This window comes from Neolamprologus multifasciatus, chromosome 5, assembly GCF_963576455.1.
Source record: "Neolamprologus multifasciatus chromosome 5, fNeoMul1.2, whole genome shotgun sequence".
In the NCBI taxonomy this organism is placed as follows: Eukaryota; Metazoa; Chordata; class Actinopteri; order Cichliformes; family Cichlidae; genus Neolamprologus; species Neolamprologus multifasciatus.
This window is the reverse complement of record NC_140443.1, coordinates 13,137,373-13,152,188: the sequence shown is the minus strand read 5'-3', so window position 1 is coordinate 13,152,188 and position 14,816 is coordinate 13,137,373.

The following is a 14,816-nucleotide window of genomic DNA, read 5'->3' as shown; positions in this document are numbered from 1 at the left end:
GTTGGTAACACAGGCAAGAGCCAGCCGGAGACAGAAATAAACCTGACAGGCGTTCTTTAGTTCTGCACTCCTCGCTCTGTTCCCTCTCAACTGTGAATATGACACAGCTGAGTCACATAGCGAATGGTGTGTGTGTATGTATGTCTGTGTGTGTGCAAGACAATTTGTTAATGTGCTGCTCAGTTGTATGTGCGCGTCTCTGTGTGCATGTGTATGCAGCTTTTTCCGATGTGTGTTGAAGCGTGTGTGCATCAACAGTAAAACCTAATAGGATCAGTCAACTTCAATCTTCTGCCTTGACAATACACCAATGCACCTATGCACAGCTCCTCTTTGAAGTGTGTGTGTGTGTGTGTGTCTGTGTGCGTGTAAATCTAAAACCCTGCAGCTTGTCCTCATTCCCTGCTAAAGGCTAAGTAAAACAGATTAAAGTGGTTTATCATCTCGCCATTGTCATCTCTAATATAATCACACCACTCATGATTGAAGAGACAATATAACCAGCGATTTGCGTGACCCACTCATACAACTGTCATTAAATTCTTCAGTCACATTTAAACTACTCAAATAGTGTATTAACAATTTTGTTTTAGGTTCCCAACCCTCTCTTTCTCTTCCTTCCATTTTTCCTCTCCCCATCATTTTCTTCTTTTAGACTTATTAAAGTCTTATTAAACATTTTTCTTATCAACATGCAACAATAAACTGCTGCATAACTCATTTTTTGTGCCACACTAAGCAATCAATATGACTGTGCTTTTTCTTCTCTTTATACACTGGCCATTATTTTTGCATAGCTTGCTCTCCAGTGGACTTCAGCGATGTAGCTGATTTGCGATGCAGCTATAAAACTTCCGTGCTGTAGCACAGCGCTACATTTCTAGGACTCATTCAACTTATTTCTGTCCCCTTTCCTCCTCTGTCCATCTTTCTTCTCATTCCTGTGCATGAAACACAGCAAAACGTATCAGTAAGTGGCAATTTATCATTAGCTGACATTTTAAACTGTCAATTGTGAATATCAGCATCAGCCTCAAAGATCCGATATCAGTCAGGCAATAAATATTTTTTAAAAGTAGGATGCATATTTGTGGAGTGTTTAAATGTCACAGATATATTTACAGAGAATTTTAAGGAAAAAAAAATCTCAGAACAGAATCAGTGAGAGCCTGATTATAAGGTGTGTATTTATTGAGAGACAACATTTGTAAATAGTCCAATATGTACTTAATTATCTGCTACTTCACATTTATTTGAGTCAAGAGGGAAGCAAAGCAACTCTTTGAGGAGGCAAAAGGTTAAAAATTGAAGTCAAATGTGTCAGTTGTCACTGAGAACTCTTGAAAAAGAAACCAACACAATAAGAGTAATATCCTTTGTTGGCCACTTCTAATTTTAAAATGCCCTAACAGTACAGCCTGGAACAAATCTAATGTATATCCCATGCACCTCTTCATAACCACTGTTTGAGGACAAATTGAGAACTCTTTAACCACTTTAAACAGGGTGGATGGATGGGCTGAGTATTTCAGAAATTGCTAATTTTCCAAGATTTCGCTGCACAACAATTTCTAGGGTTTGCATAGAGTTGGCTGAAAAAAAGAAAAAGTATATGTTGATGCCAGAGGTCAGAGAACAGCCAGACTGCTTTGAGCTAATTAGGAGCCAAACTCAAGTAACGCTATACAACAAAGTAGAGAAGAACATCTTTGACCTGTTAAACACACTAAACCTTGCACATGAGTACAGCAACAGAAGACCATGCTGGCTGCTACTCCTGTCAGCTAAGAACAGGAAACTGAGTCTGTAATTCACAGAGGGTCACCAAAACTGGATAAGAGAAGACTGGAAAGGATGTTACATGGTCTGATGCGTCTACATTTCTGCTGCAACATTTGGACGGTAGAATCAGAATGAAAGCATGAAACCATCCTGTCTTGTATCAACAGTTCAAGCTGCTGGTGGTGAAATGGCGAAGGGAACATTTTCCTGGCACACTTTGAGTACCCTAGTGCCAGCTGAGCATCATTTAAAGACATCTGAGTATTGTTCCTGACCATGCCCATCCACTTTGGTCAGAGTGTGCCCATTTGCTGATTGCTTCTTCCAGCAGTATAATGCACCCTGTCACAAAGCTCAAAATCATCTCAGACTCGTTTCTTGAACATGACAATTAACTCACTGTACTTAAATGACCCTCACAGTCATCAGATCTCAATCCAATAGAACATCTTTGGGATGTGGTGGAATGGGAGGTTTGCATTATGGATGTGGAGTCAGCAAATCTGCAGCCACATGATGAAAAAAGAAATCTGAGTTTTTTAATCTACACCTTGATGAATGAGTTCTGGAGGCAAAAAAGGGATGTCTGGTTATTATTATAATTATTTATTCTGCAAAATTACAGAGAAGGTAGAAAAGCATTGTCTACAAATCCACATAAGGAACGATACTTTTGAAATCTCCAAAAGCCATTGAAGCCTTGGAAAAGAAACTTCAAAATGACTTCTGGGTCAGGAGGTTAAAGAGGAGGGAAGGTCAAAAAGTCACCATAGTCATTTGTGTTCATTTCTCTGGTGAAACTTCAGATATTTTAGATGAGAGGAAACCTTTTAGTGGTGTTGGACGTGAACTCATTATTATTCACACTGTGGAAACTGTGAATCTATGAACACGCTTAATGAAAATTGTGCTGCTTTTGCAAGTTTACAGCAATAGAGTCATCCATTTTCTCTTCTATTTCCTCTTTTGTCATCACTCAAACGCTCTTTCTGTCACCTCTGTGATAACAATTACAGTGAGTATGCATTTGTATTATGAAGATTAACGAAGAAAAAAAATATTATTTGAGCTCCTGTTTCTTGTTTAATCCCTCCTTTGCAATAATCAATCAATTAAGGGAGTCTTTAAATGTGGAATATATTCAATAACATGCATTGCTGCATGGTGTAAATTCACTGCTCTATTCATTACAGTTTAGCAGACTTCCTCAAAGTGCAGCAGTGCATTTGTATCCAAACCCATTAGATGATTGAGCTAATATTGTGATGGAGCAGATAATGCCATCCTCAGCTCAATTTTCTTTACTCAAGGAAAAATAAAAGATTTTTTGGATAACAGCACTCAGTTGTAATTGTCCAAAAAGCTTGAATAATATTTCAGTGTTGCTACACCTATTTAATAGCCCCTATCATTGCACATTCTTAGCAAATTTTCAATAGACAGAAATGAGTAAAAAGCATAAAAGAGTGCCAGCTCTTCTTCTTTACACAGGTCTGTTCTGCTTAAAATGTAATGAGAATTTTTTTTGGCAGGACAGGCAAAGGGCAAATACATAAAGGAGGATGTCTACACTAACTTCCATTATACATGATATATGAAGATTACATGCATGCCAAATAACAAGCTGCATTATAAATGATCCTCTCACTGTCTCTCACCAGACTCCAGTGCACAAAAAACTATTGCTGCTGCTGTCAAACGTGTTTTTAATATATTCATCACGTGCATCTAGCACAGTCATGTGCAGCTTCTTTGGTGCTTAGCAGTCACCGTCTCAGTTGTAATTAGGGACCTGTGAAAGAAACTGATGAATGCGTACGCTGGATCAGTGTTTGTCTGCGTTGTTTGTTTGCAAAAAAAAGTGTGCACTACCTAACAGGCTGTGAGATAAATGATGTGTCAGTTTATACACAGATGACTTCATAGATATTGCTGCTGTCATGAGTAATTTGATATATCGATGCTGTCAGATGAAAATCAAATACAAACAAACATTGTGCAATTCCATATTGCTTATATATTACCAGTTCACAACAACAGTCGTCTCAAGGTGCTGTATATTGTAAGGTAAAGACCTCACAAAGACAGCGAGAGTAGGAAAACTATCAGATGATTTTCAGTGAGCAAGCACTTCTGCAAAGTTTAGTGAAAGGAGGAAAGAGTGGAGGAAAATTACTCAGTGCATCATGGGAACGTCCACAGCAGTTGGAGACTATAGCAACATGACTAAGGGATGGTTCAAGGTGAAATGATCCAGGCCTACTTTCTCACTTTGTGTTATGCACGTGAGCACAGTTGCACTGGAAACTGTTTTCATGCATTAATATTGTTATTTACCCTTAGTAACTAATGAAACAATGCAACTGCTGAAATCTAATGTCAGTTACGTAACTTCAGAACTAACAGTTAAGTCCTTCCATCTCACTCGCTTTTTTCAAGCCCTCTCCTCTAAAGAGAAGGTTGAAAAAGTTTATCTTCTATTTCTGGAGGCATCATGGGAATCATGATCATCTGATGGGTTTTGAGAAGTTGACTCTATGTGTGTTTTGACTTTATGTGTAAATTATCCCACACAAAAACCCTTGGCCAAACACAATAACTTTACTACAGTAGAAGTAGAGATTGTCCCTACATCTCAGTGTACCAGTGATTTGTAATTTGTTTTTATTTGTTTTTAGTTATTTTGTCTAAATACACCACTGCTGAGGTTAAAGCTGGAGCAGCATTGCTGAAAATTACTTGAGTTTACTCAGATTAATGCACTAAAGATTAAAATCTGAAGGGTGAAGGAGATGTTAATCAAGAACAGTCTGTACACACAATCCTGAAGAGACCCATAATCAAGCCAATACAACTGATTATAACTGATTAAGGGTCAGAGCTCTACTTTATTTTTTGTATCAGTAAGGTCCCTATTATTAAAAGAAATATGTGATTTCTACTATTAAATAATTGGTATTAATGGGCAGCTCGTCCAAATTATTGGATTCAATAAGCTACAGAGAAATTAACATAGCTGTTCAGGAAATATACAAAGATAAATATCTATGTATCTAAAGATGTAAGTGATTTATAAATAAGGTTTTTCTCTATTATTTCTCCATTGTTTGTCTGGTTGAAGCTCGGTGATGAATGAATGTGTTAGCAGAGTCAGTGCTCCAAGGAGACATAGCGCTTGTGCCCATTAGTTTTCATTGTGCCATCCTCCTGGCTAATAACACACAGCTCCTGCTCTCTGCCGTGAGGAGTTGCTCCACCAAGGCTGACACTCTGATTTATGAATTAATGAACCATTTGTTATTACGGACAATCTCCCCATTGTTTCTGACCCTCCTGGAGCTTTCTATGTGTGTGTGTGTGTGTGTGTGTGTGTGTGTGTGTGTGTGTCCCCGGTGGAATAAAATAATTTTCACCCTGTGACTTACTTATTTGTGGTGTTTTGGTGCACTCCTCTTAGTGCCTGGTGTTGACATTGTTGGAGGAGGTGGAGCTAGTGACTCACTAACAAACATAATTACCTTACTGCTATAACGTGATGGAAAGTGACTTGTGTAGACCCAAATTTGTGTGTGTGTGTATATATATATATATATATATATATATAGTAACTCCTCAACATTTGTAGAAGTGAAAACTAATGATTTGTTTTCATTCCCAGAAGGAGTAAAGGATGGGCAAAGAAAGAAACCATTAAACCTTGCTCTAGATCCAGATCACTTTCTGTCTCACAGTAGACCACTGGCGTTGGCATATATATATATATATATATATATATATATATATATACATACATATACACACACATATATATATATATATATATATATATATATATATATATATATATATATATATATATATATATTCCTTTATTTGTTTTTATGCTAATATTTTATCACATCAGTACATGCAGAAATACTTACAAAAGGTGATCTCAAGGTATCGTTCATAGAGCAATTTTTCGTTCTTCTCTCAAATGTAAATAATATCCCTCTGGCGAAAGGCCTTTAATGTAAGCTGCCTGACATAGCCTTTCTCTGACACATGCACCATTTTCCTTTCCCATCTTCTCAGCTTTACTTTGATTTCCTTTTATTCGTCCTTAGTAGCAAATAGGAGATGAGAGCAGCCTTCCCTCATGATAGATAGCTATCGCTTCTGCCTGTTCTAATTCACACTGCTCCAAATAGCCGGCAGTGGGTCGCAGCCCAGATTGCTGTAATTCCCTTCTCCATAATGAGTTAGTGTCATGGAAAGCAACTGGACATGTAGAGTTTCACCAAAGAAACTAGAATGTACTCTGGTACAGGAAACTGTACAAAAAAACCTGAAACCAACAAGAAAAAAGGAAAGCATTCACAACAAACATGACTACATCTGGGCTATATTTACATATACATCTTACTTACTTACTATATTTTACTTAGACAGATGTTACTTTTATGCATCTTGCCTGGAGAGGTACCTGGAAAGTAGCTGGATTATAGTCAGGTTCAAGATCTGATCGCAGGATCCATCCCAGTATCTGTGGCAGAAGTAATAATTATATCTTTATACATGTTGTGAAGTTTAACATTTGCATACACAGAAAATACAATTGACTGTAAATCAGCAAATAATGTTGGTACAACAACAGGTAGCACAAACATTTAAAAAATGCACAGGTGGATTTCTTTTTTTCTTTTTCTTTTATATTTGGAGCATGTAAAACAGCTCTCCCGTGTGTGGAAGAAGCACACAATCTGTGTTAGTAAAATCACTGTGTCATGTCAAGGACTTAAATAAGTAATAAAGATAAGAACTCTGTGTTAGCACTGTGCAATGTAAGAAGTACTCTGGAGAGGTCTCAGTTAGGGGTGGGTTTTTAATAACCGATTTATCGATTAAAATCGATTCTGGCTTGGATAACGTAAAATCGATTCATTAAAATCCTGAATCGATTTTTTAATATAAATTTATTTTGCCCGAAATGCCAGAATCTCTGGTGAAATCTCACAAAATTTCAACAACCACCAAACAGCTAAAACAGTAAATGAGAGCAGGAACATGGATTCTGCACAAAGACTTAAACACACAGCCCAACCGCGGATCAGAATCAGTTAGATGTCGCCTTTCTCACAGTCGGGGCTGAAAGCCGACAGCTCGCTGATTCTGATCTGTCGGCGGTCCGCGCTTTGTGTTCACGCCCTTTATGCGCTGATTCTAAAGCTGTTAGTTTTATCTCTCTCCAAACAATATTGACCGAACCAGCAGCAAAAGAAGATCCAAACTAGGCTTCACATAAACAACGTCATGAATTCACTCTGACTTTTATTGTTTTGCTTCGACCACGATGCACAGCTCTCTCTCGCATGCTCGCTCTCTTGCACGCGCTCTCTCCCTCTCTCTCTGTACTGTTTTCTGCATTATTCGCTTGCTTGTTACGCACAAGTCTACCTTGTTTACAGCGCTGTCGGCTGACGGGGTTTTTTTTCGTTTTATATACTTCCGAAAATAAAACCTAATTTCTGCCGTTCAATACCGACCAAATTTAAACTTTTTAAAATTATGCAAAATGCAAATGCTCAGCCTTGTCTCTAATAAAGCCGCTGTAACTTCAGAGGTAATGTTCATGTGTTGATTAATGGTTTTCTTTCGTTTTTGATGTACTGCAGAAAATTTTTATAAAATCCCAGAACAGGAAAATCACCTTCATGTTTTTCTGTGTTTTATCCTCAGCTACTTTGACACAAAGGCCTCTGCTGTGATGCTCACACCTTTGATAAAATCTTGGTGTGTCAGCTTCCTTTTTATAGATACAAAAATATGTAAATGTACTGATCTGAATTATAATATTTCTGACTGTCAAAATTTCCCAGATTCAAATCAAAGTGAATCGAATCGAATGAAATCGAATCGAATCGAATTAAATCGAATCGTGGATCGAATCGATTCGGGACCCTGTGAATCGGAATTGAATCGATTCTAGAAATCAGTGACGATACCCAGCCCTAGTCTCAGTGTCCTCTGCTAAAAAGTTGGTCTGAGAAGAAGATGCAAAGTCAATATAGAGGGTTTTTTAATCGTGCTTTCCCAGTTAATATGTGACTGGACTGCATTTTTATTTCCTATCCCACATATTAATACAATGTCTGACATTTTCATTCAGTGTTTTTCTTGTTTCATTCTGCATGACAGACATTTTTCTGTAGCCTGGCCTAGAGCAGGGCGATATGACCAAAAATATTTATCACGATATACATTTGAAAATTTGCGATAACGATATAACTGACGATATAATTGACACTAGACAAAACACTTTACAACTCCACAACTTTATTAGTGCAAAAAGCCCCATCAATGTATTTTCACTTAAACAAGCAGCTGTTTTTTATGTGCATTAAAGTTTTATAAAAATGTAACAGTGCAAATTCCTTGCTGGCAGTTTAACCAAAAGGCATTTCCAGTGGAAATTGGCCGACATATCCTCAGCATAACCATGTATAATATCCACAAAACTTAAAAAGGGGTTATACACACACAGTACGGTAATATTATGTTGAAGCACAGTATGTATCACTCACCTGCCTACGATAGCTGTAATGCTCCGACAATCCATCAAGCAGTGTGGGTTCGTAGCTTAGCAAAGTCGTACTAAAACATTTGACAGATTTTCGAGCGCCGTGTACGACATAAAATCGTTTCGAGGTCAGTAAACACAACCAGAATTCATACATAAGGCACACGGGATTATAAGGGGCTCTGTCGATTTTCACGAAAATCAAGTGATTGATTTTAAGTGTGCCATATTTTCCAAGCAACACGGTAATAACGACGGCCCGCTAGCATGCGCTACCAAAAATAGTGCTTTGTTGTGTATCTGACGGATGAAAGCTAAACCAGTTCCACACCACTGAAGTTGCAGCATTTTTACAAACCAATTCTGGTTCATCCATTTCATTTAACGATCCGCTTTTGCTCTTCTCATTCTGCGTCGCTGCCATGTGTGTATGTAAACATAGGCACTGCGCATGCGCGTTTTACCCATATTCTATCGCGATATTTCATTTTCCTATCGTTGCCCAAAATGACACCGGTATTACCGTGAACGGTATGATATAGCCTAGCCCTAGCCTGGCCTTTATCCACTGGCTATGCACAAGTAAGGAACAGCTTGTGCTGTGCTGGTTAACCTGTCAGCATCTCTGCTGCCAATGTTACTCCCCAAAATTATTAAAAGTCACCACAAAGTCACCAGGTATGCAAATGTTGTTGAAATTGAAATGATGAAATGATGAAAGCCATCATAAGGACTACTTAAAACTGTGGGGTTGGGGTAATTTTTAAAGATATGATTAATTTTTCTAAAGGATAAATATGAAACAAGCTGTGTCAGTTTCACATTTTAGGTTGGATCAAATTTTTAGATATAATAAAATATCAAATTTCCGGTTTTTCAGATTTCCTTTTAGCACTTGTAAAGTGTCTGATGTGCTGAAAGGGCACTGTCTTCAGTGTCTTCTGCTTTGCCACACATTTATTATTTACACATTTATTTATATTATCCTTTTTTTTTTATCCAGGTGAAAAGTCTAATTGAGATTTAAATTTAACTTCTTGGCCGTTTAGAATAAACAAATGCCAGAAGTCCTGACACTTCTTCTTTGAAAGCAACACAAGCTAGTTGGTTTGTTTTTCTGATCAAATAATTAAGAGTGTTTCTGCAAAATTTCTAATGCTTTTGGATACATTTATAGCCTTCGCCTATCTTGTCTATATGTAAATGCTAAATGAGAAAGATTGCAGCATTCATACGCAGAAGTCCATTTTATAATAAATCTAAAATTATCTACATTTAACATCAAAATTGGTGGACTTGCTTTTTTTCTTTCTAAAACAATCAATCCAGCATCCAAGAAACTTAAACTGAACCACAGCTGTACTTTTATCCTGATTTTATTGTATATGGGCCATTTTTATAAAGAACATATCAACAGTGTTCACAGGATTTACCGTAAGCCATGTTCTAATGTGGCTCATTTCACAAAAGCATGGACGCAGTAACCTCCTTTATGTGTTAATATATGCAGTATATTTAGTTTAAATAAAAATTCATGGAAATGTACAGCATCCTGAATTACTTTTCACACTGTTTCTGCATGATTTGCTGCTGCTGATAGGATGCCCCTCATCAAGAGGCGGTGTTATTCATTGCTGTTTTTTTCTATTATGGAATGAATAATGAAGACTAGATGTTAATGTCCTCAGCAGGCCCTGCCGTCCTCAGCTCCTTCTCAGCCTGTGTTTAAAATAGATCCCTTAGAAATAGCTACAGAAAAGATAAACTGCTCTGACAAAGCTGAATGTGTGTGCATGTGTGTGTGCCTGTGTTTGCATTTCTTTTCACCAGTGCATACATGTGCACGAGTAAATTCATGTGTTTCAGTCTCCTCCACTGGCTTTGTCTTCATCCATAATTAAGTTTATATAAATCAGCCTGTCAGTCACAGCTGTAATGTGAAGCTCTGAATGACATTTTAATGACTGCAGGGCTATTCTAGGGTCAGGCTGACCTAACAGGTAGGCACTTTCATCACTCATATTTAGTATTTCATTATTCTTCTACTATACCCTTCCTTCCTTCCTTCCATTTTTCGACTTTCATCTCTTGGTCTTTCCTTTTCTTGACACAGTGTATTTTTAGATACTTGCATGGAATATAAATGTATTTTTTTTAAAGGACAGACATTATTTAATAAAGCACCGGGACATAGTGACCAGCCAATAGCTGGTGCACTCGTTCAGTTTTGCTCTACAAGTCCTCTGAAAGTAGAATGAAACGAAGATCAAGTAAACATAAAATGGGCAGATTTCTTCTGTAGTGGCTAAAAGAATAAAGATGCAAATAATAATACAGAGTTTTTAAATGACAAATCACTTTGACACGTACAGGCCAGAAGCTTCAAATAATGAAATGGCTGCTGAATAATACAATGGCTCTTGTTCAAAAGAGTAACTATTGCTATAGTAATCAGTAATAAATGACTAATTACTCTTTTAGGCCACTCAGCATTTGGCTCAAGGGTAGTACAGAAGAACTCATGAAGGGAGCAATCAATTAATAGATGAACTAAACATTATATAGGGAATCCTCTCCCAGTTGGCAAAGTATTAATATTTTTGTCTAAAAGTCGGTGCCGTGCTGACTGAGCTGTTCCCCAAGATGGAAAACAAAAGTCCTTCTAATTAATTTTCCACAAAGTCTGAAAAATATTGCAAAAGATGCCAACAGCAGTGAATAACATCACTCCTTTTATTCTAATTGTTGTAAATTCACTTACAAAAATAACTTCTAAACTGCTTTGATCACTCTGAAAAAAACCAAAAGAGATTTTACCAAGCCATATGCCCAGTATTTCAGGGAGATTCATTTGTTTAGGATTATACAATCACTTGAACCTATAACTGAAATCATTTATGTTTAGATGGTGAAACAGTGACTTCATGTTTGGCCAGGCCACAGCCACATTTGGAGGTTTCCAAAAGAAGATGACGCAAGATGACAGACTGTGACAGAATGACCAAAACAATAACACCAGTCAAGGGACAAATGTTGGTGTCACATCGCCCTGGCTGGTGCTTATTTTTAGATTGAGAGCAGCCTGTTGATAGGATACTGTAGTTTGAAACCACCATGTTTTAAGCACCATGTTTATTATGTCATTTGTCTGGACTCAAACCTTCCACCATAAGGCTTGGCTCTAAATTAGAGCAAAGATGAGCTGGTATGTAACGTCATCCAGGATATCAGGATGTGAAGTAAATTTGGCAGTAATCAACAAACACGGAGGTCGGAGGTCGCAGGAAGTTCTAAAATAAAAATCAGCTGTTCATCACTGGGCAACTCCACTGGTGGAGTCCAGACTTACATAAACTTTAGTCTTTGGGCCTGAAATGTGGTGCCAACATGGAAGTGCCTTCAAGCTGCAATCTTTCTAACAGCCAGTGTGGCTTTTTGTTGCAAAAAGAAATACAGTTATAAAAAAGTCTATAGAAAAATGTGCCTGCAAGTCACTTGAATTTTGTGTTTGTGTGTTTAAAGTCCCAGTTGTTGGTTTCAGGTGTTATTGAACACATAATGAAGTTAGTTATGTAAATTATGTAAAGGCTGGGACTACTTTGTGATTGACATCATGCTACCAAAACATCATGCAAGTGCCCTGAGATTCTCAGACACTTTGCCTTTACACCAACTGCCAAAATGTTGATGTCAAAGCTTTGAAGCAGGACTTCAAGGGCATTGGCTACCTTGTATTTTTCCCAAGCAAGACCGTACACCTTCCCTACACCCCACTGGCTGTGCATGCCCTGCACCTTGAGAAAGCTAAGAGCTTCCGTTTGACTTCTCTCTCTTGTGCTTGCTATTACACTCTTTCAGCAGAGCACAATAGACTTCATGATTTGATGGTTTTTGGTGGCTTAAATAGGGAAACACTGACATGATGTCCATTTATAAATGTTAATTGCACAACTGATGAGTCATTTGGTATCACTACAAGCACAGGGCCACCTCTTTAAGTAGTGTGGTTCTCTTAACTGGAACTGGGCAAAGAACACAGGGATCACACCAGACAACAAACTGGACTTGGAGCTCAAACAAGCTTAGAAACGTTATGGGTCCTGTTTAGTCCTTTAGTTTGGACTAAACAGTATCAACTGATCCATGCTGGGTGGTCAGAGGAGGCGGAAGGAGTCAGAGGCGGAAGTGACAGTCAAGGTAAGCGACTAATGTTGTAACTGACGTCAGACGCCGGAGATTTTGGCGGAAAATTAAAGCAAATGGTAGTTTAGATTTGAACAAATTTCTTTAAGCTTCAGTATTACCAAATACACTTATCAATTGTCTCATAACTAACAATATTTGTCTAAATTATCTCCAACACCCTGGAGAACAACGGGGAGAGTTTAGACGCTCTCCAAGATTATATTGATCAGTGCTTTCAGGATCTCGTGATGAAGAAGGCCCAGAGTACAGCTTCCCCGGCCAAATCTGAGACGCCGTCGTCAAAAAGACAACGCCCGGCAGATTCCCCCGGCACAACATCGCCAGCTGGCAAAGATATTGCCGACATACTGGAGTCAATCGACAAGCGATTGTCCAGTTTCGACGCAAGGCTGTCCCTGGTGGAGATTCTTCACCGGGAATTTAAATGCTTGCGAGAATCCCTGGAGTTCAGCCAGCAGCAAGTGGAAACGCTCGCTGCTGAAAATGCCACGCTAAGGGAGTCGGTGAAATCTCTCACAGAAAATGTTACTCAGCTAAATAGAGAAAATAAAAAAATAAAAGAAACGGTTATTGATCTACAAGCTCGTAGCATGCGTGATAATCTAGTATTTTCTGGTATTCCAGAAGCCGCTGGAGAGGACGCGGAGACCACGGTAAAAAGCTTCATCAAAACCCACCTGAAGCTGCCGGAGGACATGGTGAAGAACATCGTCTTCGATAGGGTGCATCGCCTCGGCCCCATTCGGGCTACGGCCGGGAGACCACGTCCTATCGTGGCCAAATTCGGCCACTTCAAACAAAAACAACATGTGAAAAGCCGCGGCAGGGAATTAAAAGGAACGGACTTCAGCGTGAACGATCAGTTCCCCAAAGAGATCCTGGAACGACGCAGGGTCCTCTTCCCACTTCGACGCGGCTTCATCCAGAAAGGCTCCCGCGCTGTCATCGCTGTGGACCGGCTGTACGTGGACGGACAGCTCCACCGCGACCCCAACATCACTCCGTGGCTGTATTAACTTCAGACCAGATAAGAATCCGCTACACCCTTTCCCTATCCACTCACACTAACTTGGATTAACATTTGTTTAACTTACCGGTATCAAATCACATCTTAAGTGTGATTTCATAGCAATATTAACACCGTCACTCTCCGTCAGTGATTTAATTGGAATGTTTACGTTTTCTTTTCTCTCTTCTCGTTTTTTTTTTTTTCCTCTCTTTTCCCCCTCTTGTTTTTATGCTGCTCACCCTCGTCCTTGGTTTCTTTCTTTATTTCTTTCACTGCTTCGATCACCTGCTTCCACACTCTTCCACAAACAACATCATTTATTTCGACACTTACTCACTGCACGATCACGCACAGTCATGCGCTCAACGGCAGCACATTTACATCAGTCAGACAGCGCACACAGACCTACAGGATACACACACTTAAGCCAAGCATACTCATATTAGTAAATATGCAAACACATAGTCAGACTCGGGGAGCATCTCGCCACACATTTTTTCTCTCTCTCCCTCTCCTTATTTATGAACAAGTGATATATTCTCTCCACCTGTCTAAGCGACACACACAGAGTACACCCCTAGTTATGCACAGACATCTATGGGTGCACTAAGATTCGTTACATGGAATGTAAATGGAGCTGGCTCCAGAGAAAAGAGGTTAAAAATATTTAACCAACTCAAAAAACTACAGGCAGATGTTGTCCTTTTACAAGAGACCCACAGACCTCTTAGAGGTTCGAATGAACTTAAAACACCTGAGTTTCCTAATGTGTTCTCAGCCTGTTATAATTCTAGACAAAGGGGAGTAGCAATTTTAATTCATAAAAAAATTAATTTCACAGTACTCGATACAGTTATAGATCCAGAGGGCAGATTCTTAATCATTAAACTATCTATACTTGATAAAAATCTATGTATTGTAAGTGTATATGGTCCAAATGTTGATGATCCCTCATTCTTTCACGGTTTTTTCAGTGCACTCTCTGAACACTTAGATGGCACACTTGTGCTTGGAGGCGACCTCAACCTTGGACTGAATGAAGAAATGGATAGGCTCAATACAGCAGGAACTCAGCGTAATTGGCAGTCCACAAATATAATCAAACAGTATATGAGCGACTTTGGTCTTTGCGATGCATGGCGCTCCCTTCACCCCACCAGTAAGGAATATACTTTTTTCTCACATGTTTATCACTCCTACTCTCGTCTGGATTATTTTTTGGTCAGCAGCTCACTGCTGAGCGACATTTCAGACATTGAG